Genomic DNA, 25,696 nt, shown 5'->3' with positions numbered 1-25,696 from the left:
AGAATCGGTTGTAACTTTGTATTTTGTGTTTCCAGAGGCTAAGAAACATTTCTACCATAAAATGTTTATATAGGTCCACGTGTTGATATAGCCCCCCATAATACAATATCTCCCGATTTTCGATATTTTGAACGTTTTAGCCTCATTATCACACCGAGATGGCTGAAATTTGATATTTAGTCTTCTTTAGGCGTATAAAACTTTCCCCCAGAAATTTTTAGATATAGGTCCACGCCATCATATAGCCCCCATAGAACGGTACCTTCCGCATTTCGGTATTTTGAAGGTTGTGGCCACATTAATCCACCGAAATGGCTGAAATTTGTGGTGGAGGGTATAAAAAGTTCGGCACGACCGAACTTAACGCTTTTCTTACTTGTTCGATTTTCGATAGTTGCTGGACTGTTTGACAGTTATCGATAATTCAATTCTACCCAGGTAGAAGACAAATTTTTCAGCTTAGAGCGGCAATATAAGAGGATGCAAATGAATAATTCTAAAAATGGACGCGTTCGCCTTACTTGCTCATACATACCAAAGGTATATTCCATACGATGCGTTTGTCTAGTCATAATATTATGTGACCAAGTCCAAATTAAGGCCCGGCTGTGTATATTTTCATATTTCTCCCGTCTCTACAGGAGGATGTGTCCGAGCCAATGCCAACAGTTTGGATTTTTCTTCTTGGATAATTTTATGGCTGTTTTACATCTCTATTTTGTCTACTCCCGTTTTCTCAATATTTGCCTTGATTGTGGAATTGTGTAATTAGAGTGAATTACAGTGAATCACAGTCACAAGTATCCAATTCAATTTCTTTCATTCAAACTGCGATTGCTAAGAGTTTGGTAATGATAGCTATTTATATTTATATTTATTATATTATTTATTTTTATATTTTTATGTCTTGATACAATTGTTGTCCTTGTGTTGGATCGAAAAAAACTTCAAGTCAAAATTCGGGAGCTCGATTTTAACCGTAGACATATGGACTAGTTGACTTTTTTGCTCAGTACAATCGCAAGAATCAGAATCTCCAGGCGCCCGTGATGGTGCTCAAATCGCTCCACTCTAACAAATGCCCACAAAAACATCCCTTAAACCGCACTTAATCAATTTTTTTTTTAAACTTTTATTGAGAAAAACCAAAAGTCTGAGTTTACGAAGTTTGAACCGAATCGGTTACACCCCTTGAGGCACTAGCCATTTTATTATATCGCTCCGAAAAAAGTCAACGATTTCTCTACTGACGGCCTCAAAAATGGTTATGCCTTTAATTTTAAAATCTCTTCATAAGATTGAAGTTCTTGTGTACAGTCCTTATGCAGATTAATAATTGAGATATGTCGCTGACATCAATCGTTTCATCTAAGGCTATAATCGATTTTGAGTAAATGAAATCTGCAATAATTTCGGTTCGTTTACAAACTGTTCTTCCCCATAATGGTAATTCTTTAATAAATTTGGTGCTTCTAGATTAAGTTCTTTAAAAAAATCCGTCAGCAAAAGAACGGCATTGTTTTGCTAATGAACCACCACAATATAAGAAGTCTTCTTATGAAGTGCGATATCATTAGCATTAACATTATTTAATAAATTTTCGTCCTCTGAATCCAATATAAATCTTTCATAAAAAGGCTTTTTTAATTCTAATAATAATGATTTTCTCTTATCAACAGTTTGATTTTGTAAATCACTGTGACATGACAGAAAATGCCTTCTCATAAAAAATGATTTTTGGCGTGATATGGTTCGCTGACACACCAAGCATTCATATCTTCCGAAAAATTTTTCGGCAAGCAAAAATGTATCTTCGTATGTATCTTCTTTGGAGGTGTGGACAGTGAAATCTGCCGATATTAAAAAGTTAGAAGCCTTTGAAATATGGATATATCGGCGAATATTAAAAATTCCTTGGACTGCTCATGTTTCAAATGCTGAAGTATTGAGGAAAATGCATTGCGAAAGAGAAAACTAATCACAGCCATATAGAGAAGAAAAACTGCTTATTTGGGACATATTATGAGGAATCAAAAATATAAATTATTACAAAATATAACCCGCATAAAAATTGAAGGAAACCCCATTAGAGGAAGAAAAGAGTTAACATGGCTTGATAACATCACGCAATGGACTGGTATTCGAGATGTCACAAATCTATTAAGCATGGCGAGAGACAGAGAGGGATTTGATAAATAATGTATGAAAACAAATAATGTATATATGATAATTGTAATTAAATTGTATTGGTCGCTAATATTCGGAAAACGAATGTGCAAATAAAGAAGAAGACTCTTTGAGCGAGTATTTCCTTTGCTAAACCATGACAGATGAGAATAAAGAGAAACTATGTTGTTGTTGCAGTCACATTAACGTATATGGGTGATCTTGGCTGGTGTAGGGTATTACTCTCTCAAGCAAGAAAAACCGCAGAAAGTTATCGAACAACAATTTGTAACAACTTGTAAGAATCAGCTGTTTTGAAAAAGGAAAGTTTTTGCATCAATTTGAAGTTTGTTTTAACAGTTTGCATAATTTTGATTACAATTACAAAAAAAAAAAAAAATGCCCGAAAAAAGGAAGCTGGGTGTAGTGTGTTCTCCAGGAACGTTTAAACGAGTTGTAGTTGGTAAGTATTCCTATACTAATTGTTTGTACATTGAAACAAGAGTATTTATTTGTTTACAGATCCCGAATGTAGAAATGTTGTGGCTGGAATTGACGATTTTGATGAAATCGTGTTCTCTCCAAATGAACTGTCGATAGACAGTGAGCATACGGAAAGTAAAGAATCATTTCTTGATGCTGGCTGGCCCTTCTGACTCCAAAAAAACTGTATGGTTAGATTCCTCCGTAAAACTCTCTCTTGCCAAAGGGAAAGAACTACGTCCCTTGGTTGACGAAGTGGCCCATTTAAAGCATGAAAAGCAGATGTGGGCTAAAATCGCGGAAGAACTGTTGGCAAATGGACATGAATTCAATTCTACCCAGGTAGACGACAAATTTTTCAGCTTAGAGCGGCAATATAAGAGGATGCAAATGAATAATTCTAATAAAAATGGACGAGTTCGCCTTACTTGCCCATACCAAAGGTACAGTGAGCGTCAAAATAAACTTTACACCTCTCAACATTTTTGATTGCATTATTACACCGACATAGAGATATTATACGTATAACATAGAAATGCAACTTTTTTAAGTATTTAGTGGTGAATTAAAATCCAGGAAATATTAGGCCCTTCCCACGTTTCATTAGGGAATAAGTGAAGATTGCCAAAATAACCCAAAATTTTACGCGTCAAAATAAAGTTTACACTTTTGCCAAACGCAAGAATTTTCTTATTTCTTTAACAACATGAATGGATATTTTTGCTTTTGCACTTATTTTCATCACTCAAGAGCCTCCAATCAATAAACTAACGAGTGTTTTGGTGTAATCCGGTGATATTCCCCCCCTTGGACCCGTGGTACCACTTTCGTGTAACATTGGCATAAAATAGGCCTCTATTACGGTTTTTGTCGAATTTTTTTCGGCAAGTACTCTATGGATTTGTTGTCTAGAGACTTCAATGGGTGAGCCGATATACATAGGAGTCAAATATAGGAACATGTTATTCATTATTATAGCCGAATGCGTTAGATCCCTGCCCTTATGTTACGTAAACTTTGGTATTAGCCCCATTCCTCCAGACTAGGGTCTTTAATATTGTACCAATGAAGGTGGAAGATATTGTTCTCATATTCCGGAACCTATAAAAGCCATTTATCCGCACTCCGTTACTGTCATGGACCCCCTGAAGAAACAGGAGACTTCACAATGTTTAAGTACAGTGAATCACAGTCAAAAGTATCCACTTCAATTTCTTTCATTAAATCTGCGATTGTTAAGAGTTAATTAATGATAGCGATTTCATTCTTTTTTATATTTTTACATTAGGGACTTAAATATAATAAAATAAAATTAACGAAATTCGGGTAAATTTAGATAAAAAACAAAAATTGTTAAACAACAGTGAAAAGTATCCACTTTAAAAGTTTTATGAAACAAAAAGGAATTCTTAGAGTTTAAGCTCTTGGTATGACATTCTTTGTTATCCTTTATAGCTTTTAGCCTTTTTGGCAAAGATTTAACTAAAAAGATATCTGCATTTTTCCCCATTCCCCTTGCAAGGCATTTTTCAGTGTTCCTATACTTTAGATCTTATGACTTCTTATATTTGTCTCCAAAATACTCCATAATTGCAAATACGGCCTTGGGCCCTAAACACACAATTCCAACCGTAAAGCACAGAGGAGACTCTTTTATGGTATGGGGTTGTATGAGTGCTTCCGGTGTATCGAACCTTGTTTTTATTGAAGGAAATAAGGATAATATACATAGTATATAATTTGAAATTTTTTAAACATTCTGAAGGATAATTTGAAATGTAGGCATATAACTGTCCAAAAGTGATTTAATATGTACCTCCCCGATCCATGGATTTGAATCCTATGGGCAATTTATGGAGTATTTTGGAGACAAATACACAGTCTTACATATGTACATACATACATACCAATTGTTTTCTTAAAGTAGAATTTTCTTGTTTTTTGCTTTTTTCGTCATCTGGCCACTTAATAATTTCGGGACTCAGTGAGCTTATAATTATTAAACCTACTGTAGAGATTGCTAGATCAAAACAGTCAGCTATATCTCGATAGCTGCAAGCCTCGTGACCAGCAAACCACATGTGTATTTGTTCCGAATACCTCTTGTCCACACGAAATTGTTTATACAAATCCCAATTACAGAGCCGCTGACATAAGTTTTCATAGAGGCATCTTGAAATTCTGAAGTGGCTACGAAACTCCTTCTCGTTATATGTGGGCACTACATACTCCACGTAGATTTTTATTGTATTCCGTTGCTTCTTCTCAGTTAAGAAAGGATGAACTTCAAAAAACATGGAATCTTCTTTTCTTAATAAAATGTCTTGGTACATCTCATCATCACTATCATCATCTTTATTATTAATTAGAACAGGAAGGTACCATTAGCATTGAGATCGTTGTAAAAATGGTGGCCTTAATACGATCTGCTGGACTGTTTGACAGTTATCGATAATTCAATTCTACCCAGGTAGAAGACAAATTTTTCAGCTTAGAGCGGCAATATAAGAGGATGCAAATGAATAATTCTAAAAATGGACGCGTTCGCCTTTCTTGCTCATACCAAAGGTATATTCCATACGATGCGTTTGTCTAGTCATAATATTATGTGAACAAGTCCAAATTAAGGCCCGGCTGTGTATATTTTCATATTTCTCCCGTCTCTGCAGGAGGATGTGTCCGAGCCAATGCCAACAGTTTGGATTTTTCTTCTTGGATAATTTTATGGCTGTTTTACATCTCTATTTTGTCTACTCCCGTTTTCTCAATATTTGCTTTGATTGTGGAATTGTGTAATTAGAGTGAATTACAGTGAATCACAGTCACAAGTATCCAATTCAATTTCTTTCATTAAAACTGCGATTGCTAAGAGTTAGTTAATGATAGCTATTTATATTTATATTTATTATATTATTTATTTTTATATTTTTGTGTCTTGATACAATTGTTGTCCTTGTGTTGGATCGAAAAAAAACTTCAAGTCAAAATTCGGGGGCTCGATTTTAACCGTAGACATATGGTCTAGTTGACTTTTTTGCTCAGTACAATCGCAAGAATCAGAATCTCCAGGCGCCCGTGATGGTGCTCAAATCGCTCCACTCTAACAAATGCCCACAAAAACATCCCTTAAACCGCACTTAATCAATTTTTTTTAAACTTTTGTTGAGGAAAAACCAAAAGTCTGAGTTTACGAAGTTTGAACCGAATCGGTTACACCCCTTGAGGCACTAGCCATTTTATTATATCGCTCCGAAAAAAGTCAACGATTTCTCTACTGACGGCCTCAAAAATGGTTATGCCTTTAATTTTAAAATCTCTTCATAAGATTGAAGTTCTTGTGTACAGTCCTTATGCAGATTAATAATTGAGATATGTCGCTGACATCAATCGTTTCATCTAAGGCTATAATCGATTTTGAGTAAATGAAATCTGCAATAATTTCGGTTCGTTTACAAACTGTTCTTCCCCATAATGGTAATTCTTTAATAAATTTGGTGCTTCTAGATTAAGTTCTTTAAAAAAATCCGTCAGCAAAAGAACGGCATTGTTTTGCTAATGAACCACCACAATATAAGAAGTCTTCTTATGAAGTGCGATATCATTAGCATTAACATTATTTAATAAATTTTCGTCCTCTGAATCCAATATAAATCTTTCATAAAAAAGCTTTTTTAATTCTAATAATAATGATTTTCTCTTATCAACAGTTTGATTTTGTAAATCACTGTGACATGACAGAAAATGCCTTCTCATAAAAAATGATTTTTGGCGTGATATGGTTCGCTGACACACCAAGCATTCATATCTTCCGAAAAATTTTTCGGCAAGCAAAACTGTATCTTCGTATGTATCTTCTTTGGAGGTGTGGACAGTGAAATCTGCCGATATTAAAAAGTTAGAAGCCTTTGAAATATGGATATATCGGCGAATATTAAAAATTCCTTGGACTGCTCATGTTTCAAATGCTGAAGTATTGAGGAAAATGCATTGCGAAAGAGAAAACTAATCACAGCCATAAAGAGAAGAAAAACTGCTTATTTGGGACATATTACGAGGAATCAAAAATATAAATTATTACAAAATATAACCCGCATAAAAATTGAAGGAAACCCCATTAGAGGAAGAAAAGAGTTAACATGGCTTGATAACATCACGCAATGGACTGGTATTCGAGATGTCACAAATCTATTAAGCATGGCGAGAGACAGAGAGGGATTTGATAAATAATGTATGAAAACAAATAATGTATATATGATAATTGTAATTAAATTGTATTGGTCGCTAATATTCGGAAAACGAATGTGCAAATAAAGAAGAAGAAGAAGTACATCAAAATAACCGACAACACAACCTACTTCGTTGACTTAGTGAAGACTAAACAGTGGTTGTTTTTTTTTGCTCTCATCAAGGGCACGTGTGCTCCTTTTTGCCGGATGCTGGTGTAGGGCGGTGGTGCTCAAAATATTTTGTGCATTAGTCTCTTTGAGCGAGTCTTTCCTTTGCTAAACCATGACAGATGAGAATAAAGAGAAACTATGTTGTTGTTGCAGTCACATTAACGTATATGGGTGATCTTGGCTGGTGTAGGGTATTACTCTCTCAAGCAAGAAAAACCGCAGAAAGTTATCGAACAACAATTTGTAACAACTTGTAAGAATCAGCTGTTTTGAAAAAGAAAAGTTTTTGCATCAATTTGAAGTTTGTTTTAACAGTTTACATACATAATTTTGATTACAATTACAAAAAAAAAAAAAAAATGCCCGAAAAAAGGAAGCTGGGTGTAGTGTGTTCTCCAGGAACTTTTAAACGAGTTGCAGTTGGTAAGTATTCCTATACTAATTGTTTGTACATTGAAACAAGAGTATTTATTTGTTTACAGATCCCGAATGTAGAAATGTTGTGGCTGGAATTGACGATTTTGATGAAATCGTGTTCTCTCCAAATGAACTGTCGATAGACAGTGAGCATACGGAAAGTAAAGAATCATTTCTTGATGCTGGCTGGCCCTTCTGACTCCAAAAAAACTGTATGGTTAGATTCCTCCGTAAAACTCTCTCTTGCCAAAGGGAAGGAACTACGTCCCTTGGTTGACGAAGTGGCCCATTTAAAGCATGAAAAGCAGATGTGGGCTAAAATCGCGGAAGAACTGTTGGCAAATGGACATGAATTCAATTCTACCCAGGTAGAAGACAAATTTTTCAGCTTAGAGCGGCAATATAAGAGGATGCAAATGAATAATTATAATAAAAATGGACGCGTTCGCCTTACTTGCCCATACCAAAGGTACAGTGAGCGTCAAAATAAACTTTACACCTCTCAACATTTTTGATTGCATTATTACACCGACATAGAGATATTATACGTATAACATAGAAATGCAACTTTTTTAAGTATTTAGTGGTGAATTAAAATCCAGGAAATATTAGGCCCTTCCCACGTTTCATTAGGGAATAAGTGAAGATTGCCAAAATAACCCAAAATTTTACGCGTCAAAATAAAGTTTACACTTTTGCCAAACGCAAGAATTTTCTTATTTCTTTAACAACATGAATGGATATTTTTGCTTTTGCACTTATTTTCATCACTTACGAGCCTCCAAACAATAAACTAACGAGTGTTTTGGTGTAATCCGGTGATATTCCCCCCCCTTGGACCCGTGGTACCACTTTCGTGTAACATTGGCATAAAATAGGCCTCTATTACGGTTTTTGTCGAATTTTTTTCGGCAAGTACTCTATGGATTTGTTGTCTAGAGACTTCAATGGGTGAGCCGATATACATAGGAGTCAAATATAGGAACATGTTATTCATTATTATAGCCGAATGCGTTAGATCCCTGCCCTTATGTTACGTAAACTTTGGTATTAGCCCCATTCCTCCAGACTAGGGTCTTTAATATTGTACCAATGAAGGTGGAAGATATTGTTCTCATATCCCGGAACCTATAAAAGCCATTTATCCGCACTCCGTTACTGTCATGGACCCCCTGAAGAAACAGGAGACTTCACAATGTTTAAGTACAGTGAATCACAGTCAAAAGTATCCACTTCAATTCCTTTCATTAAAACTGCGATTGCTAAGAGTTAATTAATGATAGCGATTTCATTCTTTTTTATATTTTTACATTAGGGACTTAAATATAATAAAATAAAATTAACGAAATTCGGGTAAATTTAGATAAAAAAACAAAAATTGTTAAACAACAGTGAAAAGTATCCACTTTAAAAGTTTTATGAAACAAAAAGGAATTCTTAGAGTTTAAGCTCTTGGTATGACATTCTTTGTTATCCTTTATAGCTTTTAGCCTTTTTGGCAAAGATTTAACTAAAAAGATATCTGCATTTTTCCCCATTCCCCTTGCAAGGCATTTTTCAGTGTTCCTATACTTTAGATCTTATGACTTCTTATATTTGTCTCCAAAATACTCCATAATTGCAAATACGGCCTTGGGCCCTAAACACACAATTCCAACCGTAAAGCACAGAGGAGACTCTTTTATGGTATGGGGTTGTATGAGTGCTTCCGGTGTATCGAACCTTGTTTTTATTGAAGGAAATAAGGATAATATACATAGTATATAATTTGAAATTTTTTAAACATTCTGAAGGATAATTTGAAATGTAGGCATATAACTGTCCAAAAGTGATTTAATATGTACCTCCCCGATCCATGGATTTGAATCCTATGGGCAATTTATGGAGTATTTTGGAGACAAATACACAGTCTTACATATGTACATACATACATACCAATTGTTTTCTTAAAGTAGAATTTTCTTGTTTTTTGCTTTTTTCGTCATCTGGCCACTTAATAATTTCGGGACTCAGTGAGCTTATAATTATTAAACCTACTGTAGAGATTGCTAGATCAAAACAGTCAGCTATATCTCGATAGCTGCAAGCCTCGTGACCAGCAAACCACATGTGTATTTGTTCCGAATACCTCTTGTCCACACGAAATTGTTTATACAAATCCCAATTACAGAGCCGCTGACATAAGTTTTCATAGAGGCATCTTGAAATTCTGAAGTGGCTACGAAACTCCTTCTCGTTATATGTGGGCACTACATACTCCACGTAGATTTTTATTGTATTCCGTTGCTTCTTCTCAGTTAAGAAAGGATGAACTTCAAAAAACATGGAATCTTCTTTTCTTAATAAAATGTCTTGGTACATCTCATCATCACTATCATCATCATCTTTATTATTAATTAGAACAGGAAGGTGCCATTAGCATTGAGATCGTTGTAAAAATGGTGGCCTTAATACGATCTGCTTCTCCTCCTGAATATAAACAGAAAAAGTAAAAAAAATGGAAAAGTACAGTTTAAATTCATTCATTGTAGGAGCAACATATCTTAACTGATAATACTCCCTTTAAAAGAGCTCATATGGAACGTTATTGTTGTTCTTTCCCAAGCATGGACCAATATTTACAATTTCCCGAATTGAGCTTTTGCATGGATATATGTATATGGATAACAAAATTGCAATTAACAACCAACTCGGTAGAAAAATGTGACTAAAATCTTTAAAAAGTCTTAAATGGGGTCTATACCGAAACCTATATACCTTCAACGAATACTAAATGTATGTCATTTGGGTAGTATAATGAGGCTAAAACCGAAAATCGGGAGGTACCATTCTGCGGGGGCTATATAAAACGTGGACCGATATAGCCTATTTTCAATACCAAACATCCTAGGAGTAATAACTTCTATACCAAATTATAAACAAATTATTTCAACAGACGGACGTGGGTATATCGATTTAACATTTTATACTGATCCGATATACTTCATATTCGAACATGTAGTGCGATTCACTAACTCATTTTTTGAGTTACCGTCGCTAACTTACCGAATAATATCGGTATGGGATGAGATATCTACATATAAAATAAAACAAATATTCGCCACATACTTCAAAATAACTTATTTTATTTACGTTCTTGTTTTCCATGATTTATTTTATATTTTTCAGCATTTAAATGTTTAATTTTTTGATATTTCAATGTTTATTTATGATTTCGCCAAACAAGAATAAACAAGTAAAAAGTCGTTAAGTTCGGCCGGGCCGAACTTTTTATACCCTCCACCATAAAATAGTCTTAATTAAAATGGAATAATTAGGGTCCTTTCACAATTTTAGGTGGAACAATATTTCGACAATGGATAGACTCCTACTGCCTCCCACTATTGCTTAAATTACACCGTGAACACAAATGTTGGGGCAGAGATAATTCATTTTGGAGATGAAAGCCCTTTGTGTGTGTATATTAAAAACCCCGAAGGACAGACAGTGAGTCGAACTTCCGCGTTATTGCGTGATGAAGTTTTTGCAAGAGACCCTGTAAGCCATCATGAATTAGCATTATATCTTTGTTTGTTGTTTTTGTAGAGCACTTAAGCAACAGTAAACAAAGATACAACGCTAATTCCTGATGGCCCACAGGGTCTCTAACAAAAATGTCATCACGCCATAACGCGGAAGTTCGACTCACGGCGGATCTGTCCTTCGGGGTTCATAATATACTCACCAAGGCCTTTCTTCCAAAAGAGGAATTTTCCGTGCCCCAGATTTTCACCTCCATTTGGTTCCACAGTGTTATCTAATCTAATCTAAAAAAATGTGTTCAGCTAGGTGAAAGGTACCACCTACGGGGCTATATCAAAGTGTCAACTTATCCTTAAATTTGAATACCAAAACATGGACCTATGTATATTGACGATGTTTCGTTGGAGATGTTTTATGACCACTGAGAACTTCAAATGTCAAATTACAGCTATTTCGGTTAAAAACTGTAGCTAAAATTCTCAAAATACCGAAAATTGGGAGGTACCGTTATATGGGGGCTATACCAAAACATGGACCTATGTTGACGATGTTTGGTGGAGATGTTTCATGACCACTGAGAACCTCAAATGGCAAATTACAGCTAGTTCAGTTAAATATTGTAACTAAAATGCTCAAAATACCGAATATCGGGAGGTACGGTTATAAGGGGGCCATACCAAAACATGGACCTATGTTGACGATGTTTGGTAGAGATGTTTCATGACCACTGAAAACCTCAAATGTCAAATTGCAGATAGTTCGGTTACAAATTGTGGCCAAAATTCTCAAAATACCGAAAATCGGGAGGTACCGTTATATGGGGGCTATACCAAAACATGGACCTATGTTGACGATGTTTGGTGGAGATATTTCATGACCACTGAGAACCTCAAATGGCAAATTACAGCTAGTTCGGTTAAAAATTGTAGCTAAAATTTTCAAAATACCGAAAATCGGGAGGTACCGATATATGGGGGCTATACCAAAACATGGACCTATGTTGACGATGTTTGGTGGAGATATTTCTTGACCACTGAGAACCTCAAATGTCAAATTGCAGATAGTTCGGTTAAAAATTGTGACTAAAATTCTCAAAATACCGAAAATCGGGAGGAGCCGTTATATGGGGACTATATCAAAACATGGGCCTATGCCCATATCCTTTGGGATATAAGTTTGTTGATCACTAGGAACCCTAAGTGCCAAATTATAGCTAATTCGGTGTGCAAATGTGGCGAAAAACGTCAAAATACCTCAAATCCGGAGGTACCGTTATATGAGGGCTATACCAAAGAGTGGACCGATATAGCCCATCTTCGAACTTGACCTGCCTATGGAAAAAAGACCCTCGGGTGCAAAATTTCAGCACTCTATCTCAATTATTGCGGACGCTAGAGTGATTACAACAGACGGACAGACGGACATGGCTAGATCGTCTTAGAATTTTATCCTGATCAAGAATATATATACTTTATAGGGTCGCAAATGATTAGTTCGATGTGTTACAAACAGAATGACAAACTTAATATACCCTCCATACTATGGTGGAGGGTATAAAAACAAAACACAAAACAAATGTTTTCAAATCAACTGATCAGACTTGCAAATTTTTGCGGGACAAATTTTCTCAGCAAAAATGTGAAAGTTCTCAGTCACAGAACTGTCAAAAAATCTCTCTCAACACGCTCACTTTTGCTGGATAATTTTGTTATCGAACAGCATTCAAAATGTGTACGAATTTGTACAAATTATTGGGTTATCGTACACACCTATTATTTAGCCACCTATTAACGGTATATACAAATAATTATGAAAATTATGGTTTTGGTCTTAGATCAAGTCACACCACTTCCAAATCACAAAATCTGTTGCCTACTTTCAGGCTGGACATTTTTAATTATATTTTGTGACGAATGAATGATAGGTCATTGGGACAAAATGAAATACATCTTTTGTAAAGTAAATGGCATAGTTTACAAAGCCCGTAGGTTGGAGAACAAAGGAAGTTAAGAGTACTTTTGCCATAGACGACGGAATGTGGTGGTGACCAAGAAACTCAATATAAAATGTCAAAAAAATACAAGTTAATAAATATTTTGTTCTGGAAAAAGACTACATGGGGGTTAGTTTTTGATGGGAACTATGTTTGCCATGAAAGGCTTTATCCTTACGATTTTTTTGGAAAGTAAATGCATATTTTTTATCTTCTGAAAGTCATTTAGGGCTCGGTGACCAATTTCAAGAAAATTAAGGGCGGTTTAGCCGTAATTTTTCAGGATATTCCTCTACCTTCCCTCCCTGTCGACTAAATATTCAAAAATAAGCAAAAATTCCCATTATTCCTGCCGTTTTTATAAAGAAATATGAACAGTTTTCTCTTTTCTAGGAAAGCGTTTTTCCTTAGCCCTAAATTTTAATAATTTGCTATGAAATATGATATTTTTGCACACAGGAACAAAGATTCTGTTCGCAATTATTGAAATTTATACTAATATTGCAGAAAAAGTTCGATATTGACTGGTTTTTTGCCAAAATATTTAACCCTTTCGGCCCCGCTCCTGAACCAGATGTCTTAAAATTATTTTTTCGTGATAGCAATGCTTGTTAGCTCCAAATTAAGGATTTTTGAAGATTTCAAACTTCGGGAGTTATTGGGGAACCAGATATTGGAAGTTGTTTATAAGCAACTTTGGGACGTTGAGGTAGTATTTCATGGCATTAACAAATTAAAACAAGTTTATAAGAACATGCAAATTACTTGTTATTTATACTTTAATAATCTTTTTTGGTATAATATTATATATTATATCAATAATACCTAAGTATGATAGGCAAGAAAACAATTCTTACTTGTATTTGAACATAGATGAACACTGCACGATACCGACCTTTTTCTCCCCATACCACCCAATGACCGCTTTTATCATATCTCTTCGAATTTGGCGTATCGTAAGTAACTTTACGGCGCTTGGAACTGGAACATGACGCTCGACTCTTTCTGGATACTTTTCAACAAGTTGTTCAATGGTGCTATCTTCTAGCAAATTTATCTCGATTTCCTCACCCCTCTCCAAAATTTCGTTCAAACCATTCTACACAAACTCTTCCTCTTCATCTTTGCACTCTTCAACAGAAGTTTTATTTAAATCGAACTCCAGAATGGCTTGTATATCCGTTTCACAAAGCCCTTTGGGTGGTTTGTTTATATTTTCGATTTCAATAGTTTTTACTATCACCGTGGACCAAAGTTGCCTATAAGCAACTTCAAGAAAGAAAAAAATATTGTAAAGGAACAATGCCACTTTTTGTCAAAATTTTATTTTTGTTTTATAATTATACCTGTTAGTAATAGCACTACGTATTTGTTTTTTAAAATTAATATTTATAAATATTTTTATTTAAACTTTACTTTATGCACTATTTTTTTAGCACGCGCGAATTGCTAGACTTCACAGTATATAATGCATAATAAATAGGTCGATCGTCACATAACTGATATTTTTATTGTTGTTTTATATTCTCAAAACTTCAATTAATCAAACCAATGCGAGTTTTGACGAGAAAATCCCGTCAGTTTCAAATTAAACCATGCTAAAAATCGAAGTTGCTTATAAGCAACGTTGGGGTCGAAAGGGTTAACAAAAGTTACAAAAACCGAATATTTTTGACGCATAGAAAACAGGGTTAACAACGTGTTCTTTGTTATTCTCGCTTATAGGGTTGCCATGGATCCATGCTACATACATTTTTTAATAGCCACAGGACCAACATTTTTTTAAGTATTTGGTTTTTTGAATATTGGTTATGGGGTTCTAAAATACTGAGGTGTTATTATTGGTGAAATTGAAAACCGAATATTTTTGACACTCACTGTATGTACTGTGATTTTAATTTACGAGATGAAGCAGAGTTGTTTATGAACTGCTTACTTATTTCAAAGCTGCATATATTGGTCAATATTAATCTTCTTCTTATTTATTGTTTTCATGGCGATTCGAGGTAGATAAAGTATTTAAGTGGATGAATATGTCGACTGATAAATGACATCAATGCCATCAACGTGGTCTTAATTCCGTTTACTGTCAAAATAACTTTTTTCTTTCGACTTTTTAAGAGGTATAATGGGAGTATTATTTCACCGACCAAAGCCATCAGGGAGCAAAATAATACCCCTCTAATTTGAAGGGGACCTATGATGTTCACGTTTCAATCATTTGGTACGGGTTCCTCCTGCCAGATGTTGCAGACTAGGTGATATTATAATCATCCTGCAGCCATTTTATATCCCTCACCATAGTATGGAGGGTTATATTAAGGATGTTATACCCTACACCGCTATGCGGGGAGGGTATTATAAGTTTGTTTTGGCCAAAATGTTTGTAACGCATCAAAATAATGGTTGTAGACCCATACATATGTATATATACCAAAATGAATGTCTCGACGAGCTGAGTCGATCTTGTGTAATCACGCTGCAGGTCGTAATTTTGATCGGATCGTCAGGGGAAGAAGTCTATTGATGGTGATGGTCGGAATGGACAAAAAAATTTATTTGGAGAAAAAGTCAACGTTTTTTTCCAAAGTGAACATCTCAGCTTATATAACGGGTATACCAAAAGCAAAACCTGACAATGAAAGTAGAAAATATCATCTTTCTATCGATGCAACAGGTAGGTGGTCAACGTAGGTGTCTTAGGTAGTCAAAAAACGAAGATATCACAATAGTCGCAAATAAAACCCAACTTTTAATTTTTGCGATTTTCATTATAATGATGAATATCACAGCTTTCCAAAAGCCTGATTATGAAAGTAGAAATTCCCATCTGTACAATGATGCAAATTACGTTTGCGTAGGTGACCAAATAACAGAGATATCACAGTAATCGGTAATACATCACATTTTTCCATTTTTTTAATCACGCTACACGTCGCACTGATCACTACTGATTTTGGTGAATGCCGGATAATATTAAGGGGTCGGAATGGGCAAAAAAAAAAAAAAAAAAATATTTGGAGAAAGTCAATGTTTTATTTCAAAGCAAATATCTCAGGTTCTATAAGGGGTATACCAAAGGCAAAACCTTACAATCAAAGTAACGAATATATCGCAATAGTCGCTAATGAAACCCAACTTTTTATTTTTGCGATTTTAATTCAAATGACGAATATATTTGTTGTGGGACCTTTCAAAAGCAAAGCATGACTATGAACGTAGAAAATTCCATCTTTACAATGATGCAAAGTAGGTTGGCGTAGGTGGCCAAATGGTCGGTAATACGTCCCCTTTTTCCTTTTTTTAATCACGCTACAGTTTGCAATTTTGATCGGATCGTCACGAAATTTTGAGGGTTAATGGGTGTCCCGTAGGGGGAGAATCCTATTGATTTTGGTGATGGTCGGATAATATACAGGGGTTTGAATATGCAAACAACATCTCCGTTTCTAGTAGTCCTATTCCAAAAGGAAAGCCCGTAAATGGATGAGAAAATTATTATATATATTACTATTATATATATTATTATATATATAAGTTGGCACACATCCCACTTACGCATTTTTTTATGAGCTTTAACATGTTCCCAATTGCGTTACCAAAATTGGTGAAATGCTTGTGATTTTGAAAAGACGCTGGGATATTCCAATTTTCAATTTATGGAATTTTATTTCGATATCAGATATTTCTGCTCCTGTTGGACATATACTATTTGGTGTATTAAATGTCAATCAAGAAGACCAGAAAAGCCTTCAATCAGTATCAAGTAGTTGTCGTAGATGTTTTATGTCAAATATAAAATTAAATATTAATTATTTTGGTTCAGTTCGCCTTAAGTCATTTGGTATTAAAGCCAGATAGGTAAAAACTTTAGTATCTCCCTATAAGAAATGTTTACGAGTGAAAAGCTTATGCACAGGTTTAGTAGAGTATTGTGTCACATAGTCGGCCCCGTCCCGACTATAGTCTCACTTGTTTTTCCGTTTGTTGCACATTAAAATAATCATTAGCGAACCTATAAAGTACATAAATTCGTCTGTAGTAATCACTCTAGCGTCCACAACAATTGAGGTAGAACTCTATATTTCTGCATCCGAGTGTCCTTTTGCCATAGGTTCGAAGTTCAAGTTCAAAGATGGGTTATATTGGCCCATGTATAGTCCCAATATAACTGTACCTCCTGACTTTAGTCGAACTAGATGTAATTTGAGATTTGAACTTCACAGTGGTCACAAAACTTCTCCACCAAAATTGTCAACAGCTCCGTAATATATGGATGCCTCTACATTTGTTGACCGAATTATGTGTTATTAGCATTTGAGGTTCCCAGCGGTCACAAAAATTATCCACCAAAATTGTCAACATAGGTTCATGTTTTTGTATAGCCCACATATAACGATATCTTCCGATTTGATGACCGAGCTATATGCAATTTGGCATTTAAGGTCCAGTGGTCACAAACTTCTCTTAACTAAGGAGCGTGCATCAGTTAATATCATCTTACAAACCCGAATAAGCTTTACGGGAATACCAAATTCAGACATGGCTTGGAATATCATTAAAAGTAAGGGGCTGTGAAGGCTGCATTATAATTGACACAAATATGGTATATGTCGATCTGCATCTCTTTTAGTCTTTTCCAGGATTTGCATCAGGGTAAATATTTGGTCAATGATGGATTTGCCATGTCTAAAGCCGCGGTATCGTTTACCACAGACATTAGTCGCTCACAGAATATCCCTGACACTATCTTATAAGGAATAGAGTGCAGACTTATGCTCCTATAATTAGAGCACACAGAAAGAAGATGACTTCTTTCTTGTGGACAGGTCACATGCTTAGGTTCCTCTTGTCGGGTTCGCGTTCTTCCTGCAAGATGGTGATGATGCACACACCTTATCAGTGTGTCGCCTCCGATTTATAACAGCTCGGATCGTAAGCCATAGGATCTTTCTGTCTTATTATTCTTTAGCCTGTTTATTGCTGTCTTTACCACATCTTGGCCGGGTGGTATACAATCAATACCCACAATCCGGAATTGGATCTGTGGAATCTCCTCGTCTTCTCTAATATTGGAACCAACAATTTGGAAAAATGTTCTTTCCATATCTCGGGCACACTATCTGTATCTGTTTACATTCTTCGCCTTACCAAATCAACACTCAGTTTACTGTTTCACTTTTTGCTAGAATTTTCGAACTTCATTCTAGCTCCTGTACATCCCACTATCTCTTTCTTCTGCGGAAAGACGTTTCAGACGTTTCTACTTGTGGCTATTTTTGACGTACAAAAGCTACTGTTTAAGCTAGGAAACCAACTGCCAGCAGGGAAGCCAACCATAGGTCTCTAGCAATTTTTTCCGCGGAAATGTGCTTTTCTCCCCAACCTCTCTCGCTCGCTATGCGGCGATGCTACTGATTGTAGAGTAGCCCTATATGCAGCATTCTTCTCTCTGGTAGCAGCACGATACTCCTGGTCATACCATGGGTTCTCTGGGCGGATGTCTCTAGTATCCAAGTATGGATTTTGCAGCTGTTTGCATGGAGTTGGTAAAATTTTTGCCACTGCGCTGATATGTTATCGGAACGAGGAGTGCTTTAATTACGCAATTGGGCCAGTTGAGTGAAATATGTTGTCGCTATGTTTTGTGATTGCAGAATACAGATGTTCAATTTCGGTAACGTGTTTGTTCCTACTTAAAAAACCTCATATAGGGGTCTTTTATAGTTAGAAGACCTCCTATGGATAGAAGACCTAATAAAAAGGCCTTCTATAGATAGACGACCTCCTTAAGGGATATTCTGTGGATAAAATACCTCCTAAATGGCTCTTCTAGCTGACCTCCTAAATGGCTCGTCTTCTATAGATAAGGGTCTTCCTAAAGGACTCTACTACAGATATAAGACATCCAAAAGTGTCTTCTATAGATACATGACATTCTAAAGCGGTCTTCTAAAAATAAAAAACTTCCTAAAGTCTTCTCCAATAGACGAAAGACCTCATGAAGGGGTCTTCTATAAATACAAGACCTCCAAAAGGGCACTTCTATAGATAGAAGATCTCCTAAAGGGGACTTCTATAGTTTGAAGACCTACTAAAGGGGACTTCTGTAGAGGGAAGGCCTCCTAAAGGGGACTTCTATAGATAGAAGACCTTCTAAAGGAGATTTCTGTAGATAGAAGACCTCCTAAAGTGTTCTTATATTGATCGATGACCACCTAAAGTGGTCTTGTATTGATCGATGACCACCTAAAGTGGCCTTTTATAGAAAGAAGACCTCCTAAAGGAGTCTTCTTTAGACAGAAGACCTCCCAAAAGGGTCTTCTATAGATAGATGACCTCCTAGCGGTCTTCTGTAGATAGAAAACATCCCACTAAAGGGGATTTCTATAGATAGAAGACCTCCTAAAGCGGTCTTATATTGATTGAAGACCTCCTAAAGTGGTCTTGTATTGATCGATGACCACCTAAAGTGGTCTTCTATAGAAGGAAGACTCCTTTAGGAGGACAGAAGACCTCCCAAAAGGGTTTTTTATAGATAGAAAACATCCTACTAAAGGAATCTTATATTGATTGAAGACCTCCTAAAGTCTTGTATTGATCGATGACCGCTTGAAGTGGCCTTCTATAGAAAGAAGACCTTCAAAAAGAGTCTTCTTATAAATGCACGGTGCTGTTGAACCAAATTTAAACGGAAGGTGCCTACACCTGGGAAGTTTTTGCGGATTCTAAACAGTCTTCTATGGATAGAGGACCTTATAAAGGGGCCGCTTGAAGGGGCCTTCTATAGAAAGAAGACCTTCAAAAATAGTCTTCTTATAAATGCACGGTGCTGTTGAACCAAATTTAAACGGAACGTGCCTACACCTGGGAAGTTTTTGCGGATTCTGAACAGTCTTCTATGGATAGAGGACCTTATAAAGGGGCCTTCTATAGATAGACGACTCCTAAAGGGATAATCTGTGGATAAAATACCTCCTAAATGGCTCTTCTAGCTGACCTCCTAAATAGTTCGTCTATAGATAGCTTACCTCCTAAAGGTGTCTTCTATAGATAAGGGTCTTCCTAAAGGACTCTTCTATAGATATAAGACATCCTAACGTGTCTGCTACAGATACATGAACTTCTAAAGCGGTCTTCTAAAGATAGAGGCCGTCTCCAATAGACAAAAGACTTCATGAAGGGGTCTTCTATAATTACAAGACCTCCAAAAGGGGACTTCTATAGATAGAAGATCTCCTAAATGGGACTTCTATAGTTAGAAGACCTACTAAAGGGGTCTTCTGTAGAGGGAAGGCCTCCTAAAGGGGACTTCTATAGATAGAATACCTACTAAAGGAGATTTCTGTAGATAGAAGACCTCCTAAAGCGTTCTTATATTGATCGATGACCACCTAAAGTGGTCTTGTATTGATCGATGACCACCTAAAGTGGCCTTCTATAGAAAGAAGACCTCCTAAAGGAGTCTTCTTTAGACAGAAGACCTCCCAAAAGGGTCTTCTATAGATAGATGACCTCCTAGCGGTCTTCTGTAGATAGAAAACATCCTACTAAAGGGGATTTCTATAGATAGAAGACCTCCTAAAGCGGTCTTATATTGATTGAAGACCTCCTAAAGTGGTCTTGTATTGATCGATGGCCAACTAAAGTGGTATTCTATAGAAGGAAGACTCCTTTAGGAGGACAGAAGACCTCCCAAAAGGGTCTTCTAAAAATAGATGACCTCCTACTAAAGGAGTCTTATATTGATTGAAGACCTCCTAAAGTCTTGTATTGATCGATGACCACTTGTAGTGGCCTTCTATAGAAAGAAGACCTTCTAAAGGAGTCTTCTTATAAATGCACGGTGCTCTTGAACCAAATTTAAACGGAAGGTGCTTACACCTGTGAAGTTTTTGCGGATTCTGAAACTACAATGATCATAGATGAGAAAAATAAAAAAAATTGCCGGAGCGCTTTTTAAATAATTCGCGATTCAAGTTGAAATTTTTAAGGGTTGTTTATGTTTTCGCGATTTTACTTGGAAACCGTCCTATAAAAATGGAACTAAAGAAAATGTTGTAGCAGTGAAAATTCTGTACAAGATTGGCTGATTGATATTTTCCTAGGTTTTTCCATTTTTTGAGATATAGAGGTTCAGATCAAACTTTCAAATTTTTTCTTAGGTCTTCAGGATTTAGCTTGAAAACTGCAAATCCTTTCGAAGTGGGAAAATTCTCTACATGATTGGTTTTCGTAATTTTTTCCTAGGTTGTACCATTTTTGAGATATATAAATTTAAGTTGGAAAATTGCAGTCATGACATTGTTTTGTAAGGAGGCGATACAGTCAATCCATTATCCTAATTCAAACTTCTATATCTCAATAACGGTAAAAACTACGAAGAAGAAGTCTATCTTGTAGAGAATTTTCATAGCTACAACAACATCTTTAGTCCCATTTCGATAGGACATGCGATTTCTAAGCAAAATCGTGAAAAGCTAAAAAAAACCTTAAAAATGTCAACTTGAATCGCGATTTATTGATTTTTGGTTTTTTGATTTTTTTCGTCTATGAACATTGTAGTTTCAGAATCCGCAAAAACTTCCCAGGTGTAAGCACCTTCCATTTAAATTTGGTTCAAGAGCACCGTGAATGTCGAGAAATCTAGTACTGCTAACTACCATGTTTTTTGCCGCTGGAAAGTCTATCAGTCTCATATTATTGGCAGATGTTTCACTGTGGAGACTGCATTTTCCGACTGTTTGGGCCAAAGATATTATCCTTTCCAATTTTGGCTTTAAAATCGCTTAGAACAATTTTAGTGTCATGGGTAGGACAACGGTCATATGTTTCTTCTAAGAGTTCGTAGAATACATATCTGTCTGTTCGCCCTCGTCTTCAGTGGGAGCATAAGCGCAAATAAAGCTGGTTTAAAAAATTTAGCTTTTATCCGAATTGTAGCAAATCATCATCCACGGATGTGAACCTGGAGACAGGATCCGACTATCAACAAATCCACAACCAAGATCATGCTTTATGTCATGGTATTGTTGTGACGTCTGTGATATTGACCTTGTATTTTGCAAGTACATCTGCGTAAACTGCACTTTCTCTAGAAAGGGTTCAAATATTCCAGGTGCAGATTCGCAGATTATCATCCTTAAAACTTTTGGGGAGGTCCTCAACTCTAGCAAGGGTTTGTGTTTTCTTCTCTTTGATTTCTCAACCAACCAAAGTTTTAATCGTTCTTATGGGCGAACGCACGCACATGTCTTCACATCAACCCTCCTATCTCCAGCATAATTACCTATCCGTCCCACTATTACATTCTTTAACTGCATGAAGCAACATTAAAATAAAAGCAACACATGCTTTTAAAAGTTTTGCTAATTATTCTTTTAAAATTATTACAAGTAAGTTTTTTCTTTCCTCGAAAGCAAGGCGAGAAGGAAATTGCAAAAAAAAGTACAATATTTTACAAGACTATCATTATTACATTTATTTTATGAACAGAGAGTGGGAGGGTGGGATATGAAACTTATGAAAGCACTTTTCACTATTGTTATATTGTTGTAATTTGTTACTGTTGTTGTTCTTGTTATTCTTTCTTTGTTCTTGCAACTATGGAAAGTGACAATGTGCTTTGTAAGGCCTCCCGTTTGGATATGACATCAACAAGAGTCAACAACAGAAGCCAACTGGATGGGAAAACAGTAAAGAATCTTATGAAAAAAGAAACAAAACAACAACAACATCACAAAACTACAATCTTCTACAGGGGAAAGCATAAAAAACGTCATTCAAGTACAGGAGGAGAATTTCTATGTGTCTCCAGGTTGAGGTGTTTGTGTTTTGTTTTTTCTTTGGAAACATTCTTGGAAGTAATAAATTTTAAAAACAAACAATAAATCTTTCTACATAATAATATTAGCAATTAATGACCAGAAGATAGATTGGGTGTAGCATTTGTTTAGTTAAAAGTTCCTGAATAGGAAAGATATAGCAAACGTCCCCAATAAAATGATATTTTTTTATTGTTATTCTTTGTTTCGAAAAAAACTGAATAATGTAATTTTTTTTTAAATCTAATTAATTCCACCTGACAACTTGACAGCCATCACGTTTTTTTGGTCATGTCTTCTACTGCTGACCATGGGAACATTTGTTGTTGTTGTTGCCGGCGGTGGTGGAAATCGATACTTAGGCTTTTGCTCATTTTGTACGACTTATCTGCGAATCCCAAAAAGTGCATAGCCAAAGTGACTACAAGTGTCGAGTGTTTCTTTTTTGGTTTTTCTTTTCATTCTCACCAAATGACCTACAAATTTTGCTTTTGTACTAATTATTAAATAGGTTTTCGATCGATTTGTTAGTCGGGTATTGTTTTTTTGTTTTTCAAAAAAGAGTGGGGAGAGAAATAGTTGAAAATTAGGTATACGAGAATGGTATTTCACAATACTAGAAAAATTGGCAATAACATTAAAAAAAGAGTAAAAATGTATTAGTCGGTTTACAGACTGCTGTATACCCTCAGTCTGTGTTTTATATACTATGTGAAACGTTTAAATTAAATGAACTACTCCATTAGTTGCTGGAAACATGGACTAGATCCGAAAAAGCTCCCAAAATTTCACTTACATGAAAAATTTTACACATTTTATGGGAGATACTAGAAGCAGTAATCGCATTTAGCCCATCCTTGCAGATAATCTAAGTTTGGAAGAAATATTACGAAATTAAAGCTTAGTCCATTTCGCTTACTCATTTGAAAATAATAGTACTCACATGTCATTTTAGTAAGGGTCTTCGATCTTTCTAACTCTTATTTCAGGAAGTATAGGCTGCCCCAAGAATACAATTGTACTGTTTTAATTAGAAACATAAGGACTATTTGTTGCAACAATTTTGAGGCTAAAAACAAAAACCTTTGAGGGAGATGTACTAGGGGTAGACCGATGTCTATTTCGAACTTAATCTAGAATTCATAGAAATATTACAATACGAGGGCTGAACGAAAACTATCTGGCCTAACAATGAAGACGCGAATATTTACCATCCAAAACGATTTTATTGTTTTCTTAAGTAGTTTCCAGCATGATTTATACACTTCTTCGTGCGCTCAACCCTATTGGCTAAGCACTTTTTCCACTCCGATTGAGACACCTCCTAGACATGGTTTTTGAACGCTTTACAGCATATTCAGGCAACAAAAATCGTTGACCACGCCTTTTTTTCTTGATGTGCTGGGATCAAATTAAGTCATTTGATTCCCAGTAAGGGCTATACGACGGAGGACCCATCAATTCCACGTTTTGTCTGGTTTGAATCGATGCCACTGTGGCCCCAGCCCGGGACAAAGATGCAAAAAATCGATGTCTACAATATATGGCTGTAACTATTCAAATCTATCATAGACACATCAAATTTTAGTATTCCGGCTTTCTTTTTACAACTTCTAACAGTACGTGCTAAAGCAGAGCCACAGAAGTGAGCCTTTCCATTTGAAGAAATTGAGACCTTCAAATTTCCATTAACGTAGTTATAAGTTACAAGTGATATCACGAAAAAGTAATGTGTAAAATTACTATAGTAAGAAATGGAAGGTAATGTTAATGGTATTGTTATTGTTTTCAATTGGTAACATCATAAAGTTGTATGTTTATAGAGTTTTGTGAATGTTTAGTATAGGGTTTTTGGGTGTTTCCAAGCAATAGGTGTTGTTGTTTTGCATTTTGTTTCGATCTTATTTTATAAAAAATTATGTTTTAGGATTACAGTATAAATGTGTGTTTTCACATTTGTATGTTTTTGAAATATGGTGTTCTAATATGGTGCCCGAATACCGTCCGTCCCATGCTGGGAAATTATAGCAAACCTTCAGGTGGATGTTGCGGGATATGATTTCTCTAAGTTGTCACATCGTATACACTATCTCTGCAAAGGAATTTCAAAAAGCTGGATACCGAACAAGATGGCAAAGAATTGATAAACATCATGCAAATTGACTTGCTATAAAAGACACCATTATTTTTGAAAGATACTTGCCACTTCAAGAATTGAAAGTAAAAACGCGGAAGGTCTGCCGTAGATTTAAGCTTCACACAGAAAACTAAACAACGTAGAATTGTTAAATTGACAAGCGGAAACACCTGTGTAGTCTTATTTGCTGTTTACATATCCTGGTACATTTTTAGTCGATCTGGGAACTCTCCTAATCGAGATATCCTGTAGCTAGTATTTATTGTAATAGATGCCAACCCATCCTCTCGAACTAAAAATCTCATAAAACGTCTTAGTTTCCAGATATTTCCTGTTTGAGACCTATAGGACATTGTTTACATCTAATATAATCTGTTACGCCTTTGGTCCATATGTTAACCCACCTAGTAAGAATATTCTGTGCCTCATATTGTTGATACTTGTTGCCAGTTAATCCTAGTCAGGAATAAAATTCATAAAAATTCATGATTTTTACAAACGTTTTTGTAGAAAATTTAGGCCAAATACTTAAATATGCCAAATATCGGGAGTTAAAATGATATAGGACTTACCAAAATGTGGACATATATTGATGAATTTTGGCAAGAATGTTTGATACAGATTATAAACTCGAAATGTCAAATTGCAGCACATTCTGTTTGAAAATGTGGCCAAAATCGTGAAATTATAAAAATAACGGGAGGTACGTCTATATGGGGGATATACCAAAACATGGTCCTCTATCGAACATGAACCT

The sequence above is a fragment of the Musca autumnalis genome, unplaced genomic scaffold (genome assembly GCF_047663935.1).
Source record: "Musca autumnalis isolate F117 unplaced genomic scaffold, ASM4766393v1 scaffold_2, whole genome shotgun sequence".
NCBI lineage: Eukaryota > Metazoa > Arthropoda > Insecta > Diptera > Muscidae > Musca > Musca autumnalis.
The sequence above is the reverse complement of the archived record's forward strand: the minus strand, read 5'-3'. Positions refer to the sequence as shown.